Source organism: Adiantum capillus-veneris, chromosome 1 (assembly GCF_014529385.1).
Source record: "Adiantum capillus-veneris isolate H3 chromosome 1, ASM1452938v2, whole genome shotgun sequence".
In the NCBI taxonomy this organism is placed as follows: Eukaryota; Viridiplantae; Streptophyta; class Polypodiopsida; order Polypodiales; family Pteridaceae; genus Adiantum; species Adiantum capillus-veneris.
The window spans coordinates 92,505,129-92,511,432 of NC_140931.1; positions in this window are offsets into that span (position 1 = coordinate 92,505,129).

Below are 6,304 nucleotides of genomic sequence, written 5' to 3' on the forward strand. Positions count from 1 at the left end.
GTTTTATGGCTCCAGTTGATGATATGTTGCTAATCACAAATGGGCAATTTCCTTGCTTTTTTTTTGACTTTTTTGAGTGTTTTTTAAAGGTGTAAAATAATATATAGTCACCCTTTTTAAACTCCTTGTTGATCACATGTTGATCTTGGAACTTCTTCATGAGTAGTTTTTTTGCATAGATGCCTACGACAGCTTTACATGTATTTCATATAGCTTTTCTAGCTTGTTTACCCTCTTTGATAGCTTCCAGACTATCCATTCTAAGTTCTTGGCTACTCAACATGTTGGAATGAAGAATTTCATGGGTAGTATGGCATTAATTCCAAACACCACATTAAAAGGTGTAGTGTCAATCGTTGTTTTGTAAGCAACTCGATATGGAATGAAGTCCAAACACCATATTAAAAGGTGTAGTGTCAATCGGTGTTTTGTAAGAAACTCGATATCTCCAAAGAGATAAATGTAGCTTTTGGTTCCAGTCTGCTCTTGATTCATTCACTATCTTGCTGAGCACCGTGCATATGATTTTTTTTGTGCTCTGAGCTTGTCTGTTAGCTTGAGGGTGATATGGTATTGAATTACAATGAATTACCATGAAGTCATCCATAATAAAGGCAATCACTTTGTTTAGGAAGCGAGTCTCCAGGTCGCTCACTATCTCAATCGGTAGCCTATATCTTGTAAAGACATTCTCGTACAAAAATTGTGTTGTCATTTTACATTGTTTTTTGTGTAGCTTTGGCTTCAACCCATTTGGTTAGATAGTCAGTGGTCACTATGATATATTGCGCATGCGTGTGATATGTGGGAGGAGTTGTTGGTCCGACAAAGTCTATGCCCCACTTGACAAAAGCTCTTGTCCCAGTCATTGGTCGTAAATGCATCTTGTCTCTCCGCATAGGTACTTTTGTTCATTGACATTTATCACATGTATTCACATATGCTTCTGCATCCATGAACAAGGTTAGCCATCAGATTCCTGCAAAAAGACTTGCAGGAAAGCAACAAGAATTGCTTTCATAGATTTATCTGTATAATAATGTCCACCTGTGAAAGCAACAACAATTTCTTTCACAATTTTATCTACAGAATAATGTCCACTTGCGTATCCATCATGAGCTTGCTCAAGAATCGGAATGTATTCGTCTTCTATGGTACACATTCACAATTGAGTGTCGTTTCCTCTTTTGTAGAGGTGATCCTTAGTCAACATATAGCTCTCTGCTTTGTTTTGAATGGACTTCATTCTCACTTCACTCAACCCCTTTGGTAAAGTTCCTTTGATTAGGTAATCCACAAGGTACGAGCTTCACTTAGATGCAACTAAAACTTTGAACAGTGTCGCATGTTCTACAGGTGTTTGAGTTGCACAAATATCACACAAGTTAATCTAGTCATAAACACTTCTCTGTATTCTAGGACAATACACACCCACTCTCACCAATCTCTGAAATGTTTGCGCTTTTCCATTGTCAATTCCCCTGGTTTACACATGAGCATGGCTCAAGTACACGTTTCTCTCTCTTGGCTCTATACATAGCCTCAATAAAATGTCAATCCCTTGCTTGTATAGTCTTTGAGGCATTAGCACTAGTGTTCATGTTTTCTCAATGATTGATGGTTGCCTCTCAATTTGTAGTGATCCAATGGTGAGAAAAGTATGACATGTCCTCTCCACAGTGGCACCATTTCAATATTGAATGGGTAAGCATCCAACAAGTCATCATCAACTCCTTTGGCTACTTTTCCATGAGTCAATCTAGACAAATGGTCAGCCCTCTAATGTGTTATTCCTTTTTTGACTACTATGGTGAAATCAAACTCAAGCAATATGATAAACCATCGAACAATGTGTCCTATATTGTCGGATTTGTTCACCAAGTATAATAGTGATTGATGATCCACAAAAAACACAAACATGTTTGCAAGAAGGTAGTGTCTAAACGTCTTTATAACATAGACCATTCCTAGTCCTTCTCTTTCAGTGTTCGTGTAATTCTTTTATGCAATATTCAGTTGTCTGTTGGAGTAACATAAGCAAATATGCTCCATTCTATGGCAAAGGCCGTCTTATGCTGATCCTTTGGCTTTATAGCACGCTTGTTCTAGCCTGAAAATCCATCAAGAGATCTATAAGCTTCCTTGCCTTCGACTCGCTCAATCACATGACAATAATTGGGAGGAGATAGTTGTCTCTGATGGTGCAACGTCTATCTGTTCAATATTCACACACACTTGCAATTTTCCATTCTTCTTGGGAACTATCATAATCGGTAAAACCAAATCCGTGTCCTTGATCTTGTAGATAAACTCAACTTCCTTAAAATTATCTATCTCCTCTTTGATATTTTTGGCAAATGTTTCATTCTATGTATAGGGACGTTGTCTGCGAGAATTTGCATCACTCTTAAGGGGTATGGTTTGTTGGTAGATGCTCACATCTAATCCCTTAAGGTCCTTGTATGAACATACAAACACATCTTTGTACTGTTTGAGCCTAGCTATCGATAGTTGCTCTTCCTCCTTAGTGAGGTGAGTGCACGCCTGCTTTGGTTCCTCTCCAAGTTTAACTTAGTCAACGCGCTTGGCATTTTCAGGTCCATCATAAGAAGTCCCCGCTTTTGATCGCTCTTCACTCTTTATTTTTGTTGTCCAACCCTCTTTCAAAGTTCGCTTTAGTTTTTGCTATTCTCGTTTTCACTCTATTTTTGTCATCCTCGATGACGTTTCTGTTGTGTCCTTGGTTATTATCTTGCTTCGTTTCTTGGAATTGGTCTTTGTTGAAACTAGTTTTGTGTATCCTTGCATAATTTTATCTTTGACACAATCGTTTGATTCTATGAGCATCAAATGCTACATTTTTCTCGTTAAAAGAGGCACATGTTTTCTTTGTGTGTGCTTTTGTTTTCTTGCTCCTTTGGCTCGATACCTTTCCTGTCTTCTAGACTTTTGGTTAGAGAAGTCATAAAAATATTATCTCTTTTTTTGTATGTTTTTGTTTCATTTTTTGAGCTACTCAAAAGCTTGTCCTCAGCCTCTATCTCAAGAACATCATTTCGTGAATTTTGGAATTCTTCTTCATCCATGTCACTAATGGACATCTCGTCAATTATGTGTTTGCACTCAACTATATCCTGAGCAACTAGGTCCTCGGTCTCAGACCCTGATCTTAAGATAACACTCGCCATTTGAAAGGATACTATGTCAAAGCCGTCGTCATCACAAAATTTTGTTGGGGTTGTTTTGTTCAAGCATACATTCAAAGTAGTCACTATTTGATCCCATCCAAAAGGTTCAAACGACTCTGAATCTAGAAATGGCTCTCGTCTATAGTCTTTATTCTTGATTGGTCTCTCTAAAATGCAATCGTCTCTTATCAGGCTCTCGTAGTTGGATGCTCCACACATCCAAATATATGCTTTGGTGTGTAACCATGCACGTATTTTTTTTTACGTTGATCGTTGTTGAGTCAAATTCCTCTGTAGGATTTTGACTAATATCTCTGTAGCTATGGTCCTTGACACTGGTCCTCATTGTTATCTTCTTATGCCGCAAGTAGATATGGTCGTAGCCCAATCTTGCACCATCTTAAGTTGACACATGAACGGTCTTCCTAAAATGACATCAAAGTTGTAGCTCTTTCCAAAATCCACTTTTGCAAAGGTATGCTTTCACTCTATTCCACATGAGGACACTATGATTTGTTCCAACATACCCACTGGTCTTTCTACATATCCATTTGCAAGTTATAGTTTCATTTATGTTTTTCTGCAATTTGGTCTCCTCCATTTCTCTTGTTTCTCTTTTGTTGCAATGGCCACTCCAGCTCCACTATCAAGTATAACAATTGTTTTCACTCCTTTGTGTTCTAGCGGCAAAATGGTGTTTCCCTCTTCCCCTTCACAGTAATCTCCCACCTTGTTTATAGGCGCTGGCTTTGCCTTTGGTTTGTCTTGTGTTGTTTTACCCATGTTCTCACCTAAGGGAATGTCTTGATGAGGAATTTTTAGCCCCATATTTTCTAAAATTTTGTCCACTTCACCCCATAGATGCAATCTAATATGTAAAAGCTCTGAGAGAGTTATCGCACATTGGATAGGAGTGGACATTAGTTCATGAAGGCTTTTGGTGTCTATCATCTTTGGAACTAGCTTCCATTGAGAAGGTACAACCTTGACCTGTAATTTCGTCTCATGCTCCCCTATGAAAGAAGGCAAAGTCTTCAATGTTTCAGGCATGCTCTCTACATATAATTTTGTTCCTACATCATCGTATAGAGATTGTATATCTTCAAGATCAAACTCGTGATATATATTGATCTCCGTGATAGGTGCAGACTTGAAAGTTGCACTATCATCTTTTCTATTCCTGATCGTTTTCCATAAGGCTTGTGGCCATGGATCTTTCCACTTCTGGAATGGGCATCATCACTTGTGACTTGGCATCATCAGTGGTATTAGCCACTACCCTTGTATCCAATGGTGTTTCAATTTCAAGCTTTGTTTGATCAATCGTTTCGTTCCCTTTGTGCTCAATTTTTCTATCCCTTTGATGGGTTAACACTTCTTGTTTGGGAATGTCAGGTTTTCCTGGCTCCATTAGAGCTTGAGCAAACTCTACAAGCCATTTGCACATTTCTAATCTCTGTTTTTCAACCTTAGGATGCGGAATATGTTAAACATCTTTGTTCCTATGTCTGGTTCGTCTTCAGTCTAGCCTCGTAAGCGCGCGATAGAGCCTCTAATGGTACTAACATTTTGTTCACTAAGACTTAACCACCTGATGATACTTTTGGAAGACATCACTCCTTCCACTCTGTCCTTGTTTCCCCTTTCATGTTTAAGTTTCTCCCTTGTTTGTTGCAACTCTGTATCCAAGGTAGTTTTCTCTTTTAACCTATTTTCTTTCATTTTGTCTTTGCTTTCCACGATTTTATTTGAGTCCTACCGTCAAACTCTCAAATTTTGTTTGAATTGGCAGTTTTTGTTCTTCCTCAACCGGTGTGTTTTTTTGTAGCTTCTTGAGCTTTGTGCTCTAGTCAATACATTGATTGGAATTAGCACTCTTGCAAAATGACGCTTTGATCTCTAAGAGAAATCAGAAAAAAATAGGCATAAAAATGCACATGATCAATGAGATAAAGAGCAAGAGAGAAACTCACGAGAAAATACAGGTTAGATGTAATTATAAACACTAATTAAACTTGAGCACAAAGCTAGTGCAACTTGATTAGCTAGCAAAAAAGCTATAATTTACTTAACATGTTGATGTAAGTAGTGGCCCATGGGCATGATCACAATCAAGAAGCCAAGAGCCGATTAGATGCTTAAGAGAGGGACGTGAGTTGGTTGTGAGCTTTGTTGCACTTGTGTATGAACACTCTCTACCTATGTGGAAGCGTGTGTGGTGTATCTCATGTGATAGACTTTTGCGGTTACTTTCCACTTAGGTTGATGATGTATATGGTGATGTTTCACACCATGATGTAGCCATGATGTCACCTTTTACGTTCCTATATGTGGCTTGTAATCTCTATATTCATAAGCATGATTTGGTGATTACTTTTGAGTCTACTCTCTCTCTCTCTCTCTCTCTTACACACACACACCACACCCCCCCCCGAATGCTACACTTAATGAAATTACCCTAGCTCCATCGAGTGGTACCAAAGCTTGAATTACAAGAACGATGCACAAATTACATACACCCCATGAATGCTACATTTAATAAATCTACCCTAGCTCCATCAAGTGATACCAAAGCTTGAATTACAAGAACGATGCACAAATTAAAAATGTGACCTTGAATTGGTTATAGAGGCAAAAAAAATACTAAGGGGTTTGAGCTTTAAAAAAGCCTTTGAAGCCGAAATTTAAGCCTGATGATGACGAGGAGGTAGCCCTTTCAATATTTTTTGAATAGCTTTGAAATTGGGAGGGCAGTGGTGGGAACCGATTGTTAGGTGGACAAGAGAGCACCAGAATAAGATGGTGGGAAAGGGTGCTTGAAGAGAGCACTGGATTAAGATGGTGGGAAAGGGTGCTTGAAGAGAGCACTGGATTAAGATGGTGGGAAAGGGTGCTTGAAAGTAAAGAGCCTTTTGATTATTTGCTTTGGGGAGGGCCCTTAGAGAATAAGCTTCTCAAAATTTCTATCATACAATTTTAACTTCAAAGAAGTAGTTGCAGCAAGGAAACTTCATGTAAATTTTTTGAAGTTTACAAAGGTGGTTGGACTAGCGTTTGGGAAAGATCAATTTCACAAACATACAAAAATCCCTTCAGGATGGATTCAAAGAGAAAAA